Source organism: Peromyscus eremicus, chromosome 1 (assembly GCF_949786415.1).
Source record: "Peromyscus eremicus chromosome 1, PerEre_H2_v1, whole genome shotgun sequence".
Lineage (NCBI taxonomy): Eukaryota > Metazoa > Chordata > Mammalia > Rodentia > Cricetidae > Peromyscus > Peromyscus eremicus.
This window is the reverse complement of record NC_081416.1, coordinates 105,576,604-105,583,857: the sequence shown is the minus strand read 5'-3', so window position 1 is coordinate 105,583,857 and position 7,254 is coordinate 105,576,604.

Here is a 7,254-nt window from a genome sequence, read left to right as displayed (position 1 = left end):
AGAAAGGTATTTAAGGCGTGGGGATGAGGAACTATATGCTGGTTAAGCTTTTAGGCTTTTAAGCAACAGTTCAGTTGAGATTCATTCGGGTGAGGACTCAGAGGCTTCCAGTGAGGAAACAGGATCAGCTGAGGAATTGGTGAGGTGAGGTGGCTGTGGCTTGTTCTGCTTCTCTGATCTTCCAGCATTCAGCACAATAACTGGCATCAGGTTTGATTTTATTATTAAGACCTGTTAAGATTCGTGCTATACCACTGTCTAAATAATACAATATATTATACTTTGACATGGTATATACAAGGCAGTCACACTAATGTCTCCTTTGAAAGAGAAAAGCAAATGATGTTATATTCTCTGTCTTTTGATGATTACTTTTACTTTTTAATAAAATAAGATATCTCTAAGTGTGCCAGAAAGTCTAAATAGACCTCCCAACTCCAGTCACAGGAAAAATTTCTCTCTAATCTGTTCACACTTACCTCTCTGCTCTTGTCTATCTCTTTCACATATACACATGCCCACCCCAGGCTCCTGTTCTTACTTTGTTTGCTGCTGGTCACTCCCCTGTAGTATCCATATGCAGTGAATCTCTGTTTTATTCAGACTTTCAGTTCCTCCAGATGTTTTAAAGGGACTCTTTCATCACTCCCAACACTGTATCGATCACCATCATGTCCTTGCTAATATTTACTAGATTTGTAATCACAAATTTCTTTACCTGATTAGCATCTCTCCCTCTGGACTGCAAAACCACAGTTTCTCCTTAAAGCACCTACAACATCTAGAATATAAGATAATACAGATAATATCATCGTTGAATGAATAAATGATCCCTGTAAGGTTAGTTGTGAACCTGAATGAAACAGATCTCTGGTAGAAGTATTCTGGGATTATAGTTTCAGAATGACATGTCCTCGGCTATGTCGTTGACTTTTGATATGCTTTTTATCTAATCAGAGAACAGCTAAAATGATCTATGCTACTTAGGAGAAAAAGATTTCCTTTCCACTCATTTATTCCTTCACACATTCAGTCACACCTTCACTATTCATTCACAGAATACCACCTTCCCATCAGTAGCACAAATGTAACTCTGAAGAGGACAGTGATGAGCCCATTTCTCTTGGAGATTACCAGAACAATTTGGAGTCCTAATATCTCAGAATCAGGGAAAATAGTTTCAATAAAGAGTTATAAATAATACTAATCTTATACAAAATGACCCAGGCTGCAAAAACCCTCAGAAATTCTAGGCTAAGCTTCAAGCTGTCTTTTTCTCATGAATTTTGTTAAGAACATTAGCTAATTGAAAACCGAGAATGTCAGCCATGGCAGAATGACTTAAAATTGTGTAACATACAATTTCCTACTTGAATGAATTTCTTTGCTTTTAACAAAACTCTTTTGATGTGGAGCTTATTGTTTCACAAGATAATCGACTTTCTGTTTAGAGTGATACCTGCTTCACATGAATTCAAACCATCTCCTCTATGTCTACTCTATTTTCTCACTTTCATGAATTAGGGACTCACAGGGATGGAGCTTTTTCCAGGAATTTCACAAAATGAGTGTGAGGTGAGCCTGGAGTATCTTGTAATGCTAGAAAGTGGGAAAGTGTTATGGCCAACCCAAGAGACATGTCCAAAGAGCACAGGAAGTAGATGGATTGGATTTGCACTGCTCAAATCTACTGTAATAGAATACTGAAATAATCAAGTTCAACACCAAGTTATAGACCACTGAAAAATTGGAATTAATTTGGTCATATTAAATGATAAAAAGATCAAACTAATATATCAAACATTGGGTGAAACAGGAGGGCTTTCAATGATTATAAAATTGTAAGATTCCTCAAGTTACTGTATGTGGGGTACAGTAGTTGGCAAAGTAAGATTTCCCATCACCATAGTAAAGATTGTATTAGGAAAGAGTCAATGGATGAAAATCCAGGGTAAATTTTGATGAGGTATAGGATATTGGGATATCCAGTTTACATTTCTTCATGCACATATACATGCATGTAAACATATACACATATGTCTGTATGCATGCATGTTTGTGAATACTCATATATTTATATGTATATACAGTACTTTTCCAATGTCACATTTAGACACTGCAACTATTTTGCCATCTTTGCTAAATCTGTGCATTTTTAGATAAGCACAACCTGGAGTTGATTTGACTATCCAATCCCAATACCAAAATGTTTATATTTGAGCAACTTAATAGCTTCCTATTCTTTAGGTTCTTCATTTGTTAAGTGATTATAATAACAGTCGCCACCTCTTAGGAATGTCATAAATATTAAAATTAAGAAGGAAAGGGGAACCAAGGGCCTCTAGAGAGTACCAGCACAGACAGGTGCTACTTGGCTAATTGCTATGATTCTTTCCTACACTATCACAAGGTCCCTTTGCATCTAGCAATCTAGTGCTTTCTTTCTATTCTATGTCATTTTCTCTGGCATCTTTCACTTGTCTGGTAGCTGCTTTGCCCTCATACTCCATGTTAATCTTAAAGCAAGCAACTGGCCAGAGTCATGGAGTTTACAACAGCTACCACCTTAGTGGTTGCAAATGTTGGATTTAAAGAAACTGGGCTAACTAACCATTATTTTCTAGCAGTGAGACTCTCAGAGGGAAATCATCTGAAAAGGGAAAAAATGTTGGATTTGGATACCAAGAAGCAGAACATAATATTCAAGTCCCTCAGTTTTGTTTGTAATGACTCAGAAGTAGCCCTCGCCACATACTCGGTGCTAAAGAAATCAATTCCTCCATTCTGACTTGCTCTTGACATTGCCTTTAATCTGTGAACTATGAAATGCAAAAGAAAAAAAAAACCGAGTGTACTTTCCTCTCCCTCCATCTGTGCGTGGCTGTCAGGCAAGCAGTCAGCAGCACTCTGTAACAGAAGTTAATTGGAGGAGCTCCTGTCTCCAGCTCCTTTGGTAATTATTGAAGTCACTCTCCTGGCAAGGAAGAAAGCCTTTTGCTTTAACACTGTTTGATAAAGAGACTCTCCCTCCTCATACAGTCACAGAAGCAAAACAAAGCTAAACCATCCAAAGCACTTTGTGTTTGTTTGATAATCCCCAGAATTGCTTGAGGTGGATAAGTGAAATTTTAGGTTGTATTTAATTTAAATACATTTGAGAGAATAGTGTTAAGTCACCTCTGTATCTGGGCATTCTGCCCTGTTCCTGATTCAGTTAGGAATGCCCAGTATTGATACTAGCACTGCTAATTCCAATTTATTGCGTACCGTTTTTTGACATACTGAAATGAACACCTACAAAGGGGAACAGTCCATCCTCTTCTTATGCTACCTCAGTTTGAAATTTTAAATCCTTTGCTACAAGATGATGTAATAGGCAGAAATGTCATTACACTGAACATCATCCTTAGACCATTGGAATTATGTATAACCCACAAGTTTGTATAGAATACACTAGTTGAGACAGTATTCCTGGTGTACTTGCTGGTGAATACTAGTTGCTTAATAAATCTTTTTTTTTTTTTAGCCCATACCTTTAACTTGTCTAACCAATAAATAATCACCTGTTCCCGTAATGGCTTTGGAGTTCCCTTTGCTTTGGAGCTTTGCCTTCAATATGGTTCTTTAGAATGAGACCGGATTATGCTTATTTCACTTGCCCTTCAACATTCATAATTCTAATACCTTCCATGTTCATTTTTTTTCCAGTTTGTGTGTAAATGCTTTTTCTTAAGCTTCACTTGTATAATACTGAAGATGCTGTTAGTATCAGCAAGGAGTAGGTTATTGTGCTTATTTTATATTTGACTGTCCATGATTTTCTTTATGATAATGGTACTATATATAGACAAAAATAGAAGAAATTCACTTAAGAAAGTTAAGTTTTATTGCATGTGTGGTTTTGTGAAAATGACCTAACTTCCCTGAGCTTTGCTTTGCTCCTTTATGAAATGGGAATGGAAGACTGATATCCTGTTAGTGGTGAATTTTAAATCAGTCAAGTAAAGCAAAGGGGTGAGTACACAGTTAGATGGAGATAGACACACATTTAGTTAATATTAGTGATACTTGTATAATAGGACCCATTCCCAGTTTTGAATCTATATTATCTTGTTCATATTTGTAACTGTGTGAGACTTAGTTTTTATTTTGGGTCATGATTTCATAGACATTGGTCTATGGTAGCTAGGATCCATTGCTTCTGGGCCTATGACCATGGGCAAGACAGACATCTCAAATATACCTCCTCAGTCCTCCACCTACTAGTTCATTCAATACTCACAACACACCACTTTTCAATAGAACCTACCCCTGGGACCAAGACTGGGTTGCATAAATCTTAGTGGGTATTTTCTATGCAAAATTAATGAGCCTACTTTTTATAATGTTTTCATGAAAGTTTTATCTACCTATGTTTCGTAAGAGAAGTGTCTATAGTCTAGTGCCTAATGTATACATACTTGCTTGTGAGAAAAGCACACGGATCCAAGTGGCATAATTAGGTGTCAAAATGCCAGGATCCAGGCGGCTGAAAACTGTACATTCTGATAGTGTTGTAATTAGTTAAATCGTGTAAAATAAAATGTCATGAGCTTACTTTGCTACATTGATAAGTCCTTTGATTGGTTATTACTGGGTATAATTTCTCTATAGTTTCATATAGGAACAAGTTAAGATGAGAATGGAAGAGAATGGAAGATTATTTTCCTTAATCTAAGTTGGGTCAAGTTAAAAAAAATTGTAGCACATTTGATTATTTAGTTCTTGTTATCTTTGGAGGATTATAAGGTTGAGGTTTTATTTATTGCATTTTTCTTAATTCTTTTATCCTATTTAGCAGCTTTTAGCACCACTTCTATGCTAGGCAGGTGACTCTAAGCACCATGTGTGCAAAAAGGTAGAGGTTTGTCCTTATTCTGATACCTTGAGATTTGTGGATTATTTTCTGATCTAATGGATTCTTTAAAGGTATATGGAAAAACTGGTATTTTATCTTTCCATGGGGATCAAATGTTAATTTATCCAAGATTTCTAAGCTAAGAGAATTTTGTACAGAGAAAAGGGTAGATAGTATGTCCTAAGTATAATTATCTAGCTGTCTGTATTTTGAATTTGTGGATATTTGCATCCAAATTCAGAAATTTTTTCTTGGTTATTTTGTGACTTAAGTTGAATCTCAATTTCTACATGTGTGAAATCATGTTAGTAATTCCTTTTTTTTCAGGCTCCTGTCAGAAGTACATATCTACAAGCTTCTCTACGTATATGGGTAGGATGGTTTGAATGAGAATGGACCTGATAGTCTCATATGTTTGAATACTGGGTCAGAAGTTGGTGGAACTGTTAAGGAAGGATTAGAAAAGTGTGACCTTGTTGGAGGAGGTGTGTCACTGGGTGACATTCTTGGTATTCTCCTGCCTCTTGCTTGCAGTTAGAGATATGAGCTCTCATCTGTTCCTTTCACCATGCCTTTGCTCACCCCTTAACGATTTCAACCCTCTGGAACTATAAACCTAGTGAAGTGCTTTCTTTTATAAGCTGCCTTGGTCATAGTGTTGCATCACAGCAATAGAGAAGTAATTAATGTAACATCACTAATCAAGAATTTAAAAAAAGCAGCTGTCCTCCCCTCTGTCATTTGTGGCCCCTTTCACTCCGGTGCCTACCTCAGAGATCAGCAGGTTGCCTCTTTATCTGGGAGCCTATTCACAGATCACTGACTGATTAAGTCACTGATAAGATGCTGCACTGGCAGGGACCAGATACATAGAGAAACAAGACATGGACATAATTAGTGAAAATCAAAACAAAAAACCTTGGCTTACATTTCTAGACGCAAATCATAATCCATATATATAAGTTCACATATCTTATACTGGCCTGCCACTGTGGATGTTACCCCTGTCGTAATTTAATTGTGTGACACTGATTGAGATTTCCCCCAGGCAATTCGGAAACAGCTTGCTATGTGCACAAGAAAGAGCCATGGCACAAGAACATTTTCGTTCTGCAGATGATTCTAAAAGAAGAAAAAGAAAGTAACTCAGAATGTAAAGGATGGACAGATTGGTGAAAGCCTAAAGAATGTGTGTATGGGGGTGATATCCAAAGAATAAAAGTAGAAATGCTGAGAATACAAAAAGATTAGTATTTGTGAGAGACTGTTTTATAGAATAATCAAATAAGTCCTTGTGAAAATATAAAGTAGTGGCCTAGACAAATATTAAATCATGAAATGTTATAATAAATGGTTTCTCAAAACTGCTAGCAGTACTATGTGTTATTATTTTTATTAATTTTGCTAATATACAAACTAATGGAGTCACTATTAAATTTTCATACATATATATTTTGTATTGTCGACTGTTCTAAAATATACATCTTTGCTCCATTCCAAAAGAAACTGTGACAGCTTCCTGCATTTCTCCCATAGATCAAATGTCATAAAAATATAATATAAAACCAACTAACAAACAAACAAACACTGTAGCCTAAAATCCAGCAGTTACTCTGGTGTCCTGAGTGAAGGGTTCAACTGGATATCTGGGTTCTCCCAATGGCAAAATCCTGGCTTCTCAAGAGCCAACCATGACAAATATTCCATAGAGATGCTAAATGGAAGTCTTTTAAAATAAATTCTCTTTATTTCCTATTTAAAGTATTTTAAAGAGAATTGTCCACTTTTTGTTTGTCAAAGAATATGAATGATGGGGCTTGCCTGGACCACAAAATGGACCCTGTATTGAAGCAAGCAAGCAAATGAATAAACAAACAACTATTAGGGATGATGTATTTCCATGACCCAAATATATTCCATTTATCACTGAATCAAGTCCATATTCTTTACCATTATACATATAAATATATTTATACAAGGGTACAATATTACAAATATGTGAGAACGTAGTGTTTGTCAATCATTACCTTGAGCCTCAAAGGAGACTTCTGTTCTATTAGAAGTAGTTAAATTGCAAAATAATTGAAATGGTGTTAATAAGAATGGAAACCATATATTAGATACCACAATGATATAAGACCTTGCAATGGGATGCCACACTGAGGTTCAGAAAGTCAGGAAGACTACCTCAGAAGAGGTAACTACTGGAATGATCTTGAAGGCAAGTAAAAGCTAACCAGAAAGATCAATGTGGTTGAAGGAGTGGATGATTCTACATGGATGGACTGTAAGACAAACAAGATGAGTGAACATGGAGACATGAGCAATATGCCGGAAATCAAAGAAGTTTAGAATAT